The 20,810-nt window shown below is 32.7% G+C and overlaps 2 protein-coding genes across 5 annotated transcripts in view; one reads left to right on the top strand and one right to left on the bottom strand.

The window, feature by feature from the left end:
* Positions 1–20,810, top strand: part of LOC134720795 (chromosome transmission fidelity protein 8 homolog) — a 211,064-nt gene that overhangs the window by 59,559 nt on the left and 130,695 nt on the right. The gene's annotated exons all lie outside the window — the stretch shown is intronic.
* Positions 1–20,810, bottom strand: part of LOC134720791 (alpha-2-macroglobulin-like protein 1) — a 300,001-nt gene that overhangs the window by 160,281 nt on the left and 118,910 nt on the right. The window lies entirely within an intron of this gene.

The following is a 20,810-nucleotide window of genomic DNA, read 5'->3' as shown; positions in this document are numbered from 1 at the left end:
TAGCTTATAAGTACATTGCATGAAACGTTTCATATGTAATTTAATTAAAGAGAGCTTTGAGCTGACGACGTTTGCGTCTGAGATTTTAATGTAACAGCATCAATTTGTATTGTTTTTTTCCACGACTAAGTATCCATGTGACAGGTCCTTTTATAAAATTTCCTGACTGACTTAATACTTTTCTCCATCTATATTTCAAACTTAAAATCTCGTTATCATATTATTGTCAACAGTAGCATGGGGATTTCTGTGTTATTTCCAACAGAATAAATCAAAAGTCACGATAGTTATAATGAATGTATGTATAAGTCGACGTAAAAAAAAATACAAATGAATCGTTTATTTGTGTACTTGTCGTTTGTTTTCGACTTAAACGTCCTTTGCATATCTAATATCTATTTTGTTTACTATAATTCGTTTTAACATTTATCCATGTTCCAAACATACCGTGATGATTACGTGGGCAGTTTAACACTCAAAAGCTATTTGTGTTTAATTACTGTAGATTTGATCGAGTACAGATGTTTAACAAATGGAATTTCTAACTTTTTTTTTAATAGTAGCTTCTCGATATGAAAAGAACTGCTGTGTATATTGATAAATCCATTTACCTGATTCCAAAAAATTTTGATCGGCACCTTTCTGGAACACAAATGATCAGAAAGTTGTAAGTCTTCAATCATAGATTGTAAATTTCAAATAGTTATTTGTTTAGTACTCATATCAAGTAGTCAGTTTGAGAATCTAATACATTTTGGGTAATATTTTAAAATGTGTACCCAAAACAGTGTGACTGAAAAAAAAACATCGTGAAATATATCTTCAATCAGTTGCTTAAAAAACTGATGCTATAATTTCACTTCTCCTTTCCGCAGCAAGACATATTTCTAGTATATCTTGTTGCTATGAATGCAATATCAATGGGAGAAAACAAACAGGTTCACTCGGATTTCCCGCGTTAAATGTTTGTAAGATATAATACTCTTTACATGTAACACATATGTAATGGTGATTTATCGACACCGATCAGTGACCAATATCTGCATATGAATGTGTACGTTGATGGGCCAGTATTGGCACCAATGACAACGGTAGAGAAACCTTGGAAAGTTAATGCATGTTAAATGTTGTGTGAGCAGTATGGCGTCTACACGACTACGTAAAGGAATGCAGATCCACCATACACATAGTGCTATGTTACTTGGTTTATAATTTTTTTAAAGAAAACTGTATAATAAACAGTCATGTATCTTCGGTCTAAAAATAAAAGCTTTAGACCTGTTCCAATAGTAATGTCAGAGGACGGACGAGTGGTCGAGCAGACGACAATGAACAGAGCGTTTTTCGTATCAACTTATAATTTAAAGATGACCGTGACCGGAAATTTTTTATAATTCGGGTTCATCTTATTTAGTATCATAGTCTGCTCTAGCAGAAATAAGTATAGCTATAAAGTATATTATCAACGACAATTTTGAAAGATAGTGTAGGACAGTGACATAAAATTGTTATATCAGTATACTAATCTGTATACGTGTCAAATACGTTGACAGCCTTTCAGCATAAGTAAATTTTATGTAGCTTGATCCAGACTTAACCTAACCCCGATTATATTGAAATGCTCTTGACCTGAAGCCTCACTCTCTTACTAGGTTGATAATATAAAGAACTATACAATTCGAAGGCATATTTGAATATCAAAGCATCTTTTTCAAAGAATTTATCATCTGCTTTTATTGATTCGATTAACGACAAGGTCACGTGACATAAAACCTGCAAGACTGACATGTACATCGCTAAATTTTCCCTTACATATGGGTGGTCAATTGCTTGTAGTAATAGAAATAGTTATCAAGTAGTAGAAAAACAGACCAACACACAAAATCTAAAAGTTAACCATTTAACCATGAAAATGAGGTCATGATCAAATGAAACCAGCAAGTGGGACATTAACACCTTACAATCATACCATACACCAAATAAAGTAAACATATTGCTTATAGGTATAGTATCTGAGATATGGACATGCCCACGAAAACTTAACCTTTTTCTGCGGATCAATTATTTGAAAAATTGTTATTCTAAACCTTATAAATATTTGTTTATAGAAGTCGCAGGCTCGACGAAAATTCAACACTGACCAACGAAACAATCATCAACATATGATCAAGGTCAGATGAACCATGTCAGACAAAAGGTTAACCGTGCAATCATTTCATCAACCAATTTGAAATATTGGTGACTTATATAGTGTCTAAGAAACAGATATTACCACGAAAACATAACATTGGCCAATAAACAATGAAAATGAGATCAAGATCGCAAGAAAACTACCGGACAGACCTTAAATTGTTCTATAAACAAAATATGACTGAGAATGCTTACCCCTTATAACCCACTATGAGATTGAGAAGGTAAAAAATCCTTAGTCTTATCTTAGCAAGTCTCAAGAAATTTTGAAAGATGAATGCCTGTGTTTCAAGACAACAACACATGTACCTTTAAATTACCCAATAATAAATTTTATGAAAAAAAAACGTGTTTATGGAAAAACCAAAATAAATCTATTTAAGACTCGCAAACTAAGAAAAAAATTAACATGCAGAGACGACGATTCTGCTTCTTTACAACTGTATTATACAAAGCAAGTCACTAATTATCTTTAATCAACGCTACATATGTAATATTGATGATAATAACCCTGTCACGAACCTAGGACTTCTTTGTTGTACGGAAAATAATCTGTGTTCATTTCATTTGCAACATCCATAAAGCAGACAGTCTGAAGGATAAGAAAATCGAATCTGTCTAAAGATTGATAATTCTAAATGAAAATATATAACTCGTGGACATAAAAGCATCATGGGACAATTCATAACAACGGAAAAGTACAATTGTATATCCATGATTTAAAATCATTGACTTGTCAAGAGTTTCCGTAACAACAAATAATGCATTGTGAACTGTCATATTTGTCCATTTGTGAAACTCGCTCTATCACTCAGGGAACACAATTGAAAACTACTAATATAACCTAATCTTGATATCAAAATATACCTAATTTGTCTACCATTTATTTGTTGCAGTTGTTTATTTTAGTTTAGTTTTTTAAACGATGGTTTTACGAACTTGTAATGGGAGAGGGAACTTTTACACAACGAAATATCCTTTAGAGGCAGATCAAGCCATTTTTTAAAAGGGATGATTCCAACCCATAAGAGGTTTTCCTCATATATGTTCGCATTCAAAAGCATTTATAGTCAAAATAGGGAGGTTCTAATCCACTGAACCCCCATCGCCAGACCAGCAATAATCCGTAATATGACGGTCTTTTTTAATTATGCAACTGGTTTTTTTTTAAAGCTGTTCTGCATGCTTATATTGTGAATACCTCAAACATTTTGGTTTTGCGAATCTACAAATGTATACAGTTTATTACAACGCCATTATTTTACATTCACTCATAAATAAAATAATTTTCTAAAATAACCGGTACCTGTGAAAAAAATATACCAATTTTAAGACACTTATTAAATCATTGACAATCTCACGTTTTACCATCACTTTCAGAAATTAACAGTAATTAAGAATTGAATGCTTCTTTTTGTAAATTTATTTAAGAATTGAATGCTTCTTTTTGTAAATTTATTGGGGTGTAAAAGCGTTGACCGAAGTACATTTTGTATGAAGCGCGGAAGCGCTTCATTCTAAAAATGTACGCACGGTCAACGCTTTTACACCCCTATAAAGTTACAAAAAGAAGCATTCAATACAATGTACTTATAATTACATTTTTTAGCTAGGATTATAAAAACACGATTTTCATGAAGTTTAATTTTTAAATTCACCTATGCACTTTATTGTGGGACCTCGTGTCATCATGAATGAAATGTTATTGTCTCATGCAATTGCTTACGGAATAACATGTGATGTGCAATTAGTCGATCACAATAACGTATTATAATGAAACATACATCTAATGTAATTATTTGGGTGTAAAAGCGTTGACCGAAGTACATTTTGTATGAAGCGCGGAAGCGCTTCATTCTAAAAATGTACAAACGGTCAATGCTTTTACAACCCTATAAAGTTACAAAAAGAAGCATTCAATACTTATAATTACATTTTTTAGCTAGGATCATGAAAACAGTTTTATTTAATTCACCTGTGCACTTTATTGTTGGACATCGTGTCATCATGCATGATAAATGTTATTGTCTCATGCAATTGTTTAATAACATGTGATGTGCTGTTAGCCAATCAGAATATCGTATTATAATGAAACATACATCTAATGAAATTATTTAACAATGAAATTTTACAGCGCATTTTTTTTGTACTGTCATTTCAGTAAACCATCAAATTCAACAATACATTATATATGTATAATAGAGTTTCAACAAAAACACTAAAATCCTTGTCCTCATTTAAGATAACGTAAAAGTCCCTCCAGTGATATATTTCTTCGATAATCAAGAAAATAAAGAACCAAAATAGCAATCATCCGCTATCCTACGGCTTCAATGATGGCACAGCAGACACACTATTCCAACCTTGAATTTGCTGTAAGATTTATAGATAAGCTATTTAAGGTAGATTGATGGTATACTGCCATTAAGATAAAATTCATAACTATATGAAAACATGAACGATGAAATTTCGAACGTAATTGTAATGAGAGTGTGCATTTTTGCACATAGCAGTACGTTCTTTTGTTGATTCCGAACTTTGGGGGCCATTTCTTACTTATGCAACAGTCATTTACCACAAATTTGAATAATTATGCTTTTATTGACCGCGTATGTTTTAATTCAACCATCATTCAGTGCTTTTTTAGTATTACCACGATCGTAGATCTCAAATTCAACAAAACATTTTATATGATGAAGAGAGTATCGACGAAAACACTAAAGTCCTTGTCCTTATTTAACATTTTTTAAAGAACCATCCCAGACTGTTTACAATTCATCGATATCATTAGAGGCACATCAAGAAAAGAAATATCAATTATCACAAAAATTATATATTAGACATCACACGGCTGCAATGATGGCACAGCAGCAAAACTAAGCTTGAATTAGCTGTCAGAATCAAACACCTATGAAGAAGAAAAAAACAAATAACATAAAAACTTAAATGATGCAACTATACACACTTGTAATTGTAACACACAAAAATATGTTCTTCTATTATGGAATAGGTTTGTCAGTTTTCCTATCGAAAGTTGGTTGTTTTCTACGTGAACTCCGCCTTCCGCCACCAATAAAAACTAGTCGCCACGAAATATCCATAAAGTGGTGCTTATATGTGGCGTTAAAACACCATAAACTGTTATCACAGAGATATGTCTCGCCTTTTTGTAATTTTGATTATGCAAATGTTGAAACCCAAATAGCAATACTCTAACATCTTACACAAGTTATGCAAAAATTCAAAGTTAATGAACCATGACTCAGTTATATGGCTAAACAATCTCCAGGTAAATGAAATGTGCCAATGCTAAATAAAAATGCATACCAAATACCCCTGACTCATTATAAGTCGTTCTTCCCAAATATAAATACATTAACTCTAACTTGTAAACTATGTAAACGGTACAAAGACAATGAACCATGAAGAGGGGGGGGGGGGGGCTATATAATCTCCATGAATACAATACTTGCAAATGCCAATAAATTTGCATACCAAATATTATTGACTTAACATAAGCAGTTCATCTGAAACTGATCTAATCACAAACTAATACATATAAACTAAGATAAGTTTCAAAGTCATTAGACTGTGACTGAGGGGCAAGGCCAAATAATCTCCATGGAAATGAGATGTGCCAAAGCTTATACAACTGAATACCAATTAACATTGGCCTACCACTAATGGTTCCCCTTGAGATTGCACTTTGTAAATACAGCTGTTTCTCAAAACACGCCTCTTTTTGGGATATATAAAAGTGGTACAGTTCTAGCCGTTAAAGGAGTTCCTATGGGAAATTGCTTTGTCAATATTTACTGAACTGCAACCTTGAACTGACCTAACCACTAACTAATACTTGATAACGTAGAACATTTTCAAAGTCAAAAGACCACGATTAAGGGGCGGAGCCAAATGTAAACAAGAGAGGGACGAAAGATACCAAAGTGACAGTCAAACTCATAAATCTAAAACAAACTGACAACGCCATGGCTAAAAATGAAAAAGACAAACAGAAAAACAATAGTACACATGACACAACATAGAAAACTAAAGAATAAACAAGATATGCCAACGCTTATACAACTGCATACCAAATAACATTGATCTTCCACCTGTGGTTCCCCATAAACTGACATAATCACAAACTAATACATGTAAAATAAGCAAAAGTTTCGAAGTCAATAGACAATGACTGATGGAACAGGACAAAATAATCTCCATGGAAATGAGATGTGCAAATGCTTATACAACTACATACCAAATATTATTGACCTACTAATTGCCATTCACCATAAACTACACCTAATCACAAACTAATACATTGTTGACGCCGTCGCCGTCGCCGCCGCCGGAAACAGCATACCTTTGTCTCGCTTTTTGACTCCGTTAAGGCGAGACAAAAATCAAGAATCAAAAACTTCTATTATGGCGATCAATTCTTTATTCTGCAACTGAATATATTTTCCCCAAAGTTGCAAGCGTACAACGTACATGAAAGCTTCTTAATGAATCTTACACATTTTGTTATTTGCTATTTACTTTTGTAATGTATGGGATTTATGACAACCTTATTATTTAACTTTCACTCATCAATATAATCATTTTCTAAAAGCGCCGAAAACTGACGTAAAAAGTACCAATTATAACACTTATTCTAAAGTTAAGCCGTCTTTAAATACCGACAGTCGATTTACCACAACTTGTAGACATTATGCTATTATTAACAGCGCATTTTGCGGTTCAACCAAATTTGTATTCACGTCTATATACTGTCAAATATAACAATACAACGCAGTCTTCTCGTATCTTAATGGCGACAGCTAAATCTGATTAATATAGAAGTAATAAATAATAATATTATGTTCCCTTTGTTCTAAAAAAAAATTAGTTTTGAAAAAAACAAGAAAAGTGTCACTATCTCAAATTTTTCAGATGCACTACCACTTTGTTAAATTGTTATCGTTGATGTTACTTCGAAAGTTGTTTATTGTTCTAGTTATAAATTTTAAATGAAATCTTAATTGATGCTTTAGTTATGTAATCAAATGAAAACATTTTACTGCTTATATATGGCAATACAAGTGGCTGTATCTTGTATTTTTCTGGTTTAATTGCCGACATCTGGACGTTTTGATGGTAAATGTAAAAGGTAGTTTTATAGAAATCATTGGCGTAATTGTCCGTATTTAAGATGTTGTAAAACATCATCCTGAGAGTTTATATATAATTAATCATATAAAAGGCACACCAATAATACAATAAAACAAAATATCCATTATCACTAAAGTATATATATATATAAGACATCACACGGCTTCAATTATGGCACAGCAGCCAAACTATTCGGAGCACGAATTCGCTGTCAGATTTACGGATAATCTATTAAAGATCTACGTAAACGATAGAAAAACTGAAATAAACATAAAATACCTAATTGCATTAAAAACATGAATGATGAAACCACAAACTTGTGAGAGGGAATTTTTACTCGTAAAAAAATAAGTTATATTTTTTCCGTACTATATGGTCTGTTGAGACAACCTAGTCGTTTCTTGTTTGTGCAACTGACGATTTTGTTTTTATAAAGTTGGAAGTGTACAATGTAAAAGCATGATGTATAGTGGTTACACCCATACATTTTGGTGTTTGCCCGTTACTATGAAAATTATGGGCTTTATGAAAACGTAACTTTTTTACTTTGACTCATCAAAATATTTTTTTTCTAAAAGGACCGAAACTAAAAAATAATACCAAGTAGGGCCCCTGTTTTAAAATTGGTCCTTCTTTAAATAACGAAAGTCGAATAACAACAACTTTATGAAAGTTATCATAAACAGCACAATGTTCGGTTCAATCAAAATTTTCTGTGCATTTTTGTATTTCACGTCTGTATATCAACCCACCACTTTTATTCCCCTTTAAAGGTGTCCTGTACCAAGTCAGGAAGATGGCCATTGTTATAATATTGTTCGTTTCTGTGTGTGTGTTGCATTTTAACGTTGAGTCGTTTCTGTTTTCTCTTATTTTTGAGATAAGACGTGGCACGGTACTTGTCTATCCCATATTCATGTATTTGGTTTTGATGTTATATTTGTTATTCTCGTGGTGTATTGTCTGTTGCGTTTCGGTGTTGTGTCGTTGTTCTCCTCTTATATTTAATGCGTTTCCCTCGGTTTTGGTTTGTTGCCCCGATTTTGTTTTTTGTCCATGGATTTATGAGTTTTGAACAGCGGTATACTACTGTTGCCTTTATGTATACCGTCAACTTAAACAATATATTTTATCAATCAGATGTAGTCCTATCATATCGGAGTGGCGTCAGCCCCATCTGATTAACAGAGAAGAAGTAAAAAATGTTTTATCTTTTCCCTTTTATTTAAATAGGGCCATTTGTCTTAATAAAACGGCAATAGTGTCATTATCTCAAAATGTCCAGATGCTGTGACCTTTTTTAGTAGATGTTTTATTGCTATAGATTTTTTTAGTTATGAATTTGAAATGCAATCCTAATTGCTCATATTTTTCTGTCTTTAAATTTATATCTTTACGCCGCTTTTATATGTAATTTGAATGGCTGTACTATCTTGTCCTTTTCTTATTTTATTGCCAAAACCTGCACGTTCTGCTGTTAAATGATAACACCTCTATATCATTGTTAAATATAGATTCTTACATTGGTACCAGCGGATTATCGTATTTATCCAATCGAGATAATTAAATTATCAATTTTAAAGTCCGAGCCGCCTCGGCGAGGACTTTAAAATTTATAATTTAACTATCGAGATTGGATAAATCCGATAATTCACGAGTAACTATGTAAGAATCTGTTTCTTTAATGATTAAAAAGACATTTTCTTTTTTTTGTTAACCGAAAATCCCCTTCAAGCGCCTTTCACATTGCACGAAGTTGTCAATTTCATTAACACCTGTTATCAAATGTTGATTCATTCAGTTAGCTAAAAAGGTCATGACCCTTAAAATCATTCAATGATCTTTAGAGATCACCAGCAACCACACGTTGATTAAATTTTTTTTATACAATGGGTTCGGAAAGGGATAAATTTCCATAGAATTAGAGAAACAGAGTTTTAACAAAACAGCAAAGTCCTTGCCCTCATGTCGAATACTGTAAAATTTACCCCCAGAGAGTTAACATTTCATCGATCATATTGAATGAATGAATGAATACTTTATTGCAAAAAGCATATATATGCTATAGCAACGAAAAACATATTTACAACATGACAAATGATAAACAGCAGAGAACAATACATATAAATCATTACAAGAAAGCAAATAACATTAAGTAACAATATGTGATCTGATTGACCACGCAGATTTTATGTAGTTACACAATTTTTTAATATGTAAAATAGACTTTGATTTAAATAGATACTGTAATTTAGTAAGGTTTGGCCAAGAACAATAGAATTTTGGCAAATATATAGGCCTAATTGAAAACACATCAAGAAGACAACAAAGTAAAATATCAATCATCACAATAATATAAATAAGACATCACACGGCTTTAATGATGGCACAGCAGCCAAACTAACCCAAGCTTAAATTACCTGTCAGATATGTTGATAAGCTGTAAAAAATCAGATATAATCATAAATCCTAATTACATTAAACAAATAAAGTTAGCGAAAAATTTGCTGTTTTCACATCTTTGTATACGTTTACTTCATTGACATATGTATTCACGTAGACTTCTGCTGTTGTTTTTTTCTATGGTCGGGCTGTTGTCTCTTTGACACATTCCCAATTTTCATTCTCAATTTTATTTGGATAATAACTAGTTAAAACAGGTTCTCAAAACAAAATGTAATCTAAAAAGGACCTTTTAGTAGCCCCTAGAAAAAACATAACATCATTTTTTCTTTAAATTAAAATGAAATGGTCCAATGCATCCCGTCCAAGTACTTAATTTTCAAAATGCATGCTCTTCACCAATTAAACGAACATAACTTTTAGTTATATTATTTTTCATTACTTCCATTGTAGTATTATATTAAAGTTCTGCAGTTCCATTCATCACATTTGAACTGTCTTAAGATGACCGTTTGGCTTGTCATGATCATCCGCATCATTCAAATGATAATATACGTCAATTTTCAATCCTGATAATCTCCCTACCTAGGAAGGAATCAGTAAATCAGAGTCCACTGTCTGGATATTTCAAAAATTATACCATAATTACTTTGGATTTGACCTCTCACATGCTATACTTAACGCTATAGCAAGGGTGTATTTATTTATAATTCGAAAATAATTCATACAAATTTTCACGCATTGCTGAAGGTGTTTCGTCAAAAAAGTAAATGGATTTCAATTTTTCAATAAAATATCGTGAAAAAAATAAAACAAAAGCACCCATATTCTCAAGAAATAAGCAGTTTTTTTTTAAATTCATTCACATACAAGAGGCATAACAATTGAAAAGACCATTCCTCACGTGGAACTTATATTAGAGTACCATGTGTGTTTTATATTGTTACTTGTAGCAAGGAATATACTTGATGTATTTGGCACATTCCCCATTTCCCATTTCCATTCTCAATTTTAACATATTGTTAATACCATTTATTAAATGGTCCAAACGATTAAAGGCAACAGAAGTATACCGCTGTTCAATTGTCATAAATCGATTAAGCAAAAACAATTCCGGGTCACATCTTCACCACGGAGGTGGTATGACCTCTTTGGTCTAACCAAAAACGATGCAAATACATCAACTATAAAACAACAGAACAACAAAAACACTGAACTGCTACAAAACAAACACTAATATGCAAAGAAACGGAATAACATGATTCTTTTAAATAATGGACAATGCTCTGTCCTCGATATTTAATATCACAAAATTACCAAAGTTTCTAAGTCTGAAAAACAAAATTAAGAAAAATTTTCAAACAATTCTATTAAAGCAGGTGCCAAACTTTAACATATGCACAATCTTCCTGTGAAGGTTTAGAGAAATGGGTTGAAAACCGAAGGAGGAGTTGATTTTACATTATTAACCCACGTTTTCCTGTCCGACGCCCGATAGCAAGACATCACATACTAAAGGTAAGTTTTCGTCCGTTTCGTAACTTCAAAAGTGCTAATGTGTCAACTGTGTCTGTACTTGAGGAAATGAATAAAACCCTTAAATCTTAAAATTTCTTTACCTATAAAATCAAAGTAAAATAAATGTTGCTGAGGTCACACGCAACACAATAATAATTAAACTGTCAATTGTTCTTGAACAATTGAGAGGTCTTTCCTTTTGTAATGTAAAATAAATGTTCAAATAGACATAGAATGTATTGAAAAGCTTTAAAACACACTGAAAATCCTTTAAATAAGGTTAAAAACACTAAATTCGCTATATGGGATATGACCTTGACCTTTGACCTTTTGACCTTTGTCAAGGTCATTAATCCCCAATGTCATTGCCGAAGAGCTCATGGGTCTAGGACCTTTGGTTATATAGTAAAAGCTGATTTTGTCTTTCCAAAAACCTAAAACAGGAATAATGCCCCTTAAAAAAAGGTCAAATCTCTTCGGTCAAAATGTAACAAAGTTGCGCCGTAATGACCCAAACATTTTCCACTATTTAAAACTTCTGTAAGTGTTATTGTTTCTGAGATTATCCCATAACAAGGTGATAGGTCAAAGGTCAAGGTCAACATACAAATTTGACCTTGAGGTATTTTTCAAAGATACATGAATTGATGATGAAAGGTGAAGATCCTAGGTGTCTACCACTTACGGTTTCTGAGTTTTGGTGGTCAACCGACACCGGTTAATTTTCATAGGGCATAACCCTACCAATGAGTCGTTGAATCTTTTCGATCCAAATGTAACGAAGAACCGGGGTCTGGTCCTGAACAAATTTCACCCTTCATTTTTTTTGTACCTATTACGGTTACGGTGTTGGAACGATAACAAGGTTTTTGGGTTTCGGAGGGATTACTCCGAACCGACAAAATATTTCGACTCACAGGGTGAGTTCCGGATAGGTATTCATGACACCGATACAAAGTGTGAACATGAAAGCGACACGTCTTACGGTTACGGAGGGAAATTTTGTCAAAGTTTGGCGGAACAAGAAGAATAATAATAATAATAATCAGAAGAAATACAGTAAGGTCTTTCCCTTTAGTAAAAGGAAAGACCTTAATAAAAAAATGTAATAAAAAATCAGTAACATATGCAGGTCCCTATTAACAAAATGGATAAAAGGAGACGAATTAATTTCTACATATGTTAACCATTAAATAAATTGTTTATCTTGAATGTTTTTAAACAAAATTGCTAAATAATTATTTGACAATCTTTTTTATTACTATTTGTAGGGTAAATGTACATAGAAAATGCATTTTAGAACACCACATGTAAAGTATAAACAAATCGGTCTGTATGTTTTAAAAGAAACTAGGAAATGAGTGATCTGTTTACACTTGGCGTGAAAAAATGTAATTGGAATTTTCATTAATGTCACACAAAATCGAGATTTTATGCATAATGTTTACAAACATTATTTCCATTGTTATATAGATTTAGAATAAGGAATCCAGATTTTAATGTACAATGTAAAGATAGTTCAACATAAGAAGTTTGTGAAGGACTATATTCATCTGACGGTTGGTATACATTTCAGCATTATTATTTCTATTTACTTTGCAAGCTTATCTTTTAAAAAATGCATCTAGTTCTTATTTCCTATTGGGATTATGGTTGAAAATCAATTTTACATAAACTGTACTAATAGACATATTATGGAATAACCGTTTCACAAATGATATCGGATATGTTCTTTACGTCGTAACTACAATCAAGCTTGACTGTGATTTGTGTCATACGTGTGCAAATGTATGGAATCAGAATCTTTCATTAATTTTATATCCAGTACATAAAATGATAAAATATAGTTTCTTTTGGGTGTATCCATGGCAACAAACTGCATTCATTTGCTATAAAATATTGTAAAAAGGGGGGGAAAAGATGGGATATATTTCCCCAAAATTTTACTCAAAGTGGAATTTTAATCGCCTGAATACCTTTTCTGAAGCTGTTTACATATATCTTTTAGTTAATCCAATGAAAATCATATGTGATTCGTCTCATTTTTTTGTAAAATTGCGTCAAAAACTTCGTGTAGCAAAAAAAACTGTTTGTAAATGTGCCGGACCATATGAGTATTTGGACCATACGCGTATGGTCATGACCATATGCGTATACTTATATGGTCCCACCATACGCGTATGGTCCGACCGTACGCGTATGGTCGGACCATATGAGTATGATACTCGTTTGGTTATTAACGGGCCGGACCATATGAGTATTTGGACCATGTAGGTATATATTTTTTTAAATTACATTATAAAAGTTTCAATAATACAAAAACTTTAACTAAAAAACAATGATGGTTACATGACAATCTATTTTTTTATAATTCAAATATTACGTACAATTTAAATGCTGATGCCATAGTTCATTTTCATCGTTAATTACATTCTTGCATGAAGGTGTGGAGTGACATTTACTTCCACATGGTACCATAGTTTTTTTTTGCATTTGCAAGTCTTGGTTGTGCACGATCCTTTTCATTTACACCTTTAGTTTGCGAGTGAAAAGCTAGCCTTTATGTAACTGTGTACAGTGATACCGAGGTTTTTGGTCATTCCGATATGTCTACGGTGTTTTTAAGAAGCTCTAGGTCTCAAATATCGTAACATGAATGCAATACACCATATTCACAAGACAACTTAAATAAACTATGTAACTTTCCAATGACTTCTTCACTTGTGTAACAGTTCAATAAGAAATTTTGGATTTTTTTTTTAATCGACATATTGCTATTCACGCGTAATAACAAATCGGTAATAACCATCGGTAATGACCATCGGAACTAGATATCATTGAGATGGAAGCCATCTCTGTGGGCCCCGCTGTCAATAACGTGGGGTAAATAAGTTGTATGGATAATCTGATATGAAGCATTATTTGAAGTTATTACATAGTCTCATGTGTGATTTCAATCTAAGATTTTAAGTTAAAACTGATAAATATTATCATCTTACTTTCATAGTATAATAGTGATATGACTGCATGATGTGAACTAATTGTTGACTACTCTAAGGTGACTTCTGGATATATGGATTGATGTTTGAACAATATGTTTAAAGGTGCTGCCCAATTGATATTTGTCACATATTTTTAGAATTATGCCTTCAATATATTATGACCCACCAAGTATAGAGTATGAAATATTAACGGTTCTCGAGAGGTAGAGCGGACACAATTTGTTAAGAACAACGAACGGATGGACAGACCGACAGACTGACCTTAGACCTAGGATGCATACATTATGACACATTCTCTGGTGTTGGTTTATATATATGTTAAGTTGAAAATGTTTGTCAGGTATAAAGTATGAAATAATAACAGCTGTCCTCTCAAAATATAGTGTGGATCAAATTTGTTAGCGATGGACAGACCAACAGACAGACAGACCTTTGACCTAGGAAGTGGTACATACATCATGACACACCCTCTGGTGTTGGTTAATAGTTATCAAAAGTACCAGGATTATAATTTTATACGCCAGACGCGCGTTTCGTCTACATAAGACTCATCAGTGACGCTCAGATCAAAATAGTTAAAAAGCCGAATAAATACAAAGTTGAAGAGCATTGAGGATCCAAAATTCCAAAAAGTTGTGCCAAATACGGCTAAGGTTATCTACTCCTGGGGTAAGAAAATCCTTAGTTTTTCGAAAAATTCAAAGTTTTGTAAACAGAAAATGGATGTCAAGTATAATATTTGAAATCATAATGGTTCTCAAGATATAGAGCGGACACAATCTTCACCACAGGACACAAGATTGTCAACTGAAACCAAAGTTTTTTTGACGTTGACCTTTGACCTAAGAAGTTGTACATACATCATGACACGCCCTCTGGTGGTGGTTAAAATGGATGTCAAGTATAAACTTTGAAATCATAATGGTTATCTAGATATGGAGCGGACACGATCTTCAACACAGGACCCGGGGTTGTCAACTCTAAACCAAATTTTTTGACCTTGACCTTTGACCTAGGAAGTTGTACATACATCATGACACACCCTCTGGTGTTGGTTAAAATGGATGTCAAGTATAATATTTGAAATCATAATGGTTCTCAAGATATAGAGTGGAAACAATCTTCACCACAAGACACAGGATTGTCAACTGAAACCAAAGTTTTTTTGACGTTGACCTTTGACCTAAGAAGTTGTACATACATCATGACACGCCCTCTGGTGGTGGTTAAAATGGATGTCAAGTATAAACTTTGAAATCATAATGGTTATCTAGATATGGAGCGGACACAATCCCACAGGACACGGGGTTGTCAACTCTAAACCAAAGTTTTTGACCTTGACCTTTGACCTAGGAAGTTGTACATACATCATGACACGCCCTCTGGTGGTTGTTAAAATGGATGTCAAGTATAAACTTTGAAATCATAATGGTTATCTAGATATGGAGCGGACACGATCTTCACCACAGGACACCGGATAGTCAACTAAAACCAAAGTTTTTGACCTTGACCTTTGACCTAGAAAGTTGTACATACAACATGACACACCCTCTGGTGTTGGTTGATAATCATGTTAAGTATTAAGTATGAAATGATAATGGTTCTCTAGATATGGAGCGGACACGAAAGTGTTACGGACGGACGGAAGGTCGGACGGACGGACAGACGGACGGACGGACAGACGGACGGACGAACGGACAGACTGATCACTATAGGGCGATCCGACTTTTAGTCAGGGCCCTAGTAAAATGTGTTTATTATAGTTTTGATAAGTAAGTAAAATTAACTAAGTTAAAATTCTAATTTTTATTGAGCTAATCTTTTTATTATAATATAATAATCTTGAAAATCACCTATATGGTACAGTCTTTTATAAGCAACGGTCATACCATATAAAGAGTTTAGAAGTATTAAAAGTAAACTTTAACAGAGTGTTAATTACCCCGACCATACGCGTACGGTCGGACCATACGCGTATGGTCGGACCATATGAGTATATACCCATAAATGTTATTATACAATAACTTTCATATTTAAAAAATCCATCGGGGCCAAAATGCGAAACTAAACTCATAACTGTGTATTGCTACCTTAGACTATTTACCGAATTTGTTATCACATAAGCAACACGACGGGTGCCACATGTGGAGCAGGATCTGCCTACCGTTCGGAGCGCCTGAGATCACCCCTAGTTTTTGTGGGGGTTTGTGTTGTTAAATCTTTAGTATTCTATGTTGTGTCATGTGTACTATTGTTTGTCTGTTTGTCACTTTCATTTATAGCCATGGCGTTGTCAGTTGATTTTAGATTTATGAGTTTGACTGTCCCTTTGGTATCTTTCGTCCCTCTTTTCAAATGTTATATTTGAAAAGAATATGATATTACAGTATACGTTCTCATCAAATTAAAATGTCCTGTACCAAATAAAAACAACAGTAGTATACCGCTGTTCGAAATGCATAAATCGATAGAGAAAAAACACATCCAAATTGAAAAAATAAGACTGAGGGAAACGCATCATATATAAGAGAACTAAGTAAGAATCAAGTAAGGAATACGGCAGTTGTTATCAAATAGTTCGTTTCTCTTGCACTTCAGTGTCTCTGTTGTTGCGTATAAATTCTCTTATAGATAATGTGTTTCTCTCGGTTTTAGTTTGTAAATCGAATTTGTTTCTTGGAATCGACCGTTATTGTGTTTTCCTCGAAGGCATGTTGACTAGTATCAATCAATCATACGTCGTCAGTTTGGGATAACTTCAGTTTATATATGAGTGATCAAAATGCATTTCAATGATACTGTCATTAAAAAAAAATTTTTTACCAGCATCTCCTTTGAACAATATCTATACAAGTGGGTTCACATGTCTGCATAATAAATTCATATAGTTTTCAACAATTTTCAAATTATTCAGTAGTAACGATTGACTAGATGATTTTGGTTTCTATTCAATCAAATAAAGGCAACAATAGTAAACCGATGTTCAAAAGTCATAAATCGATTGAGGGAAAAACAAATTTGGGTTACAAACTTATACCGAGGGAAACACATGAAATGTAAGAGGAAAACATAGAAACAATAGGAACACCAAAATGCAACAAAACAAACATATTCCTGACTTGGTACGGGACATTTTATGAAAAATGATGGGTTGAACAAGACTAATAGCTACGTTTCGTCTACATAAACATTATCGGTGACGCCCGAATTTAAAATACCAAAGTTCGATGTTGAAGAGCTTTGAGAACACAAAATTTTGGAAAATTTGGACAATATTATAATTGATGTAACCTTACTAATAGAAAATCCACAGTAATTCAAAAATATTGTAATCATTTACCACAACGTTATTATTCTCCGTTCCTTGTGTTTACTTTTCACCTACTAAAAGGTTGAATGACCAAGTAGGCACAAACAATAGTTGTTTTTCAGATGTCCGTACCGTCTGTTGTACTCATTATACTTCAAAAATCAATAAAATGTTTCCGAAAATTCATATTGATTGTTTTGTTTAGTTACAATTCCCCGTACATAAGTAATGTCATTGTTCGTTGTTATGTATGTCTATGTTTTCTTTAAATAAATCAAAACTATCAATACTGCTAATGTCATTTGTTGTTGAAAATGGTCAACACCAATAGTTAGCTATCGCAAACGTTTATAGAAGAGGAAAGTTATCCGCGCGCGCGATGTTTGGCCAGCGACAAAACCAGTCTCAATCAACAACTTTTCTGAAAATGTCCAGTGCCAAGTCATCATGGCAGTTGTTATCCAATAGTTCTTTTCTGTGTGTGTTTCATTGTCGTTTGTTTTTTTGTTGCACTTTAGTGATTCTATTGTTTCGTTGTCTTTCTGTTTACTAGTATAGAGAGGTGATGTGTTTCTCGGTATAAGTTTGAACCCGGAATTGTTTTCTCTCCATTGATTTATAACTTTCGAACAGCGGTATATCATTTTTGCCTTTATTTAGTTACATATAGTAACTTATTCAGACTACTTAAATATAATCAAATAAAAAAAGTGGTGTGTTTGCCAATGAGAAAACTTTCAATAAGAGACATAACGACATAGAAGTAAGAAAATAGAGGTCAGTATACGGCTTTCAACAATGATGAAAAAAAATAATGCCACATAGAAATATATAAATTAATGGTCACGAGACAAAGAGAATTGAAAAAAGAAAACAAAGGAATACCAAATTTTACTTTCTTGAATCCTTTTGAAATTTAAATAGACATCTTGTAAACAAATATTAGTCAAATATTTATATCCAAATGCAGACAAAACACGTTCATGGATATCCTTTATATTTTTACCGTTTCTTAAATTATACTTCTAGTACTTAATGAACGTCTGACTTATGCATTTGTATCTATCATTTTGAAAATAGATAATTAGAAACTGTTCTAGTAAAAATACTCAGTGATGCCTCTTGAATTTTGACGAATGAAATCATATTTGCTTATTATCTTAAAATCTCCAATAAGAAAAAAAAATTACATCAATTTTATGCTTGTTTTATTATGCATAAGTATACTGATTTGTTTAGTTTTCAATTGAAAAGCGATATAAAAACACTTGCCTCTCCATTATTGTGATAAAACAAATCGATGTTATATGATTCCCAATGAGACAACTATTTAACAGATCTTATGATTTACATGGATATAAACACCTATGGATCAGCGTATATAATGTAAATTAACTGTCTACATTCGCACTTTGTTTACATGTATCCACTGGTATATGTTCAGTTCCGAAGGACAGTCATGCGTCTAATAATCAGTTATCATATTGACACTGACATCTACGGTAAAGCTTTTTGCAACTTACTGCTATACATTTTTAAAATGTTTTGACTTTTAATTCATTTCTATATCATATTTCATATTAGATTTCCTATTATTCGGTTCAAATTGAAGTGTCGAGTTTGATACCATAATCAAATTTGATTTGAGTTTTAATAATTTATTGTAAGACATACATCTTATTTTTAAACTGCCATAGAATTTTCTTTACTTAAAATGACAAGTTTATCAATGTATGGAAGCTGCACAGCAATCGAAAGCCATTGCTATATACTCAATTGTGTTCGATTAGTCTAGACATCATGATCTAATTAGAGAAAAAGATTGAACAAAAATATCCTTAATATCTCCGGGTGAGCCGCTTATAGTGTTTTCACTTATCTAAATGAATAGTATAAGGCCAGTCACAGCAAGCAGACCGATTAAACACAGACTCTCTTCAGATTATCTTCAACAAAAATGAATAAATGTCGATGTACCGTAATTAAGTTCATTCGTGGTTGTTGCAAAAAGTAATTAATTTATTTTTATTTTTGTTGAAATTTAAATAGTCAAAACATGTATGCATGCGAGACCATTGCGTTCACTGGAAATATCATAGAGAACTACAAATAGTAGTATCTGATATGCCAAAACAGTTGACTTTACCCTTCCGGAGCACTTGAGATCACAACATTTCATAGAGGGGTTAGTGTTGGTAAGTTTTTAGTTTTCTACGTTGTGTCATGTATACTATTGTTTGTCTTTTTCTGTTTTAGCCATGTCGTTTTCATTTAATTTTCGATCTATGAGTTTGATTAATAATATTTAGTAATCAAAGGTACCAGGATTTTAATTTAATACACCAGACGCGCTGGAATTTCCCTGAAATCTTTTGAATATACGAGAAAAATCGAGGTTAGACGATCTGAGGTTTTCCAATCATCTTTATTCTTGAATTTTATGAATATGTTAGTTCACCATGGGTTTATTTTAATTATAATAATGATTTGCTGCATTCGATATGTTCAGATGGACAAGTGCCTTGATCTGTAGTGATTTTTTTTCCCCTATGCATCATAAAAGAATAATTTTAATAAAGAACTAATTCGTTGGGACGAGACTAATGTCGCTGCTTTAGCCAAGTTCCGTTTCGGCGATAAAAGTTATTTCTATAACATTTGTTTCCGTATTGTAGTATGTAGCAGCAAAAGGTGTCACGTGATGTCGGGCACTATATAAATCTTAGATTCTCTTCTTTTAAATTCATTATGTTTGAACAACTGAAAAGTTCGACTTTTAACCAAACATGTCTAATAATTATAAATCAATATTAAATGGGTTCCTTATACATTAGCTCTTCTTAATATCCTGCTTTCTTCTTCAATTATCTGTCCTCGGCAGTCGAAAAGCAATAAGTAACAAGCTTTAGTATTTGCATTGCAACTTTTACTTCAGTTTTAATTAGGTAAACCAATAACTATCGTTGAAAATGAGGATATTGAATGGGTGTCAAAAGAACTCAGATTTGGAAATAACGTTGTCATACTTGATGCATACGTAAGTTGAAGCTGTAAAGTTACAATAAAAACTATTTGCCTCACTTGTAATGGGTTTTTATATTCAATTACATCAACTCGAAAGGTAAAAAAACAATTTGGAGTGACAATTAATTTATTCAATTCATTATCTTAACACCTTGTAAGATCGATAGCAGTGCAGAAGGAATACAGAAAACATATAAAAACAGATAACGCAA

Source organism: Mytilus trossulus, chromosome 6 (genome assembly GCF_036588685.1).
Source record: "Mytilus trossulus isolate FHL-02 chromosome 6, PNRI_Mtr1.1.1.hap1, whole genome shotgun sequence".
Taxonomy (NCBI): Eukaryota; Metazoa; Mollusca; class Bivalvia; order Mytilida; family Mytilidae; genus Mytilus; species Mytilus trossulus.
Note: the sequence above shows the minus strand (reverse complement) of the source record. Positions and strands in the feature narration are given on the sequence as shown.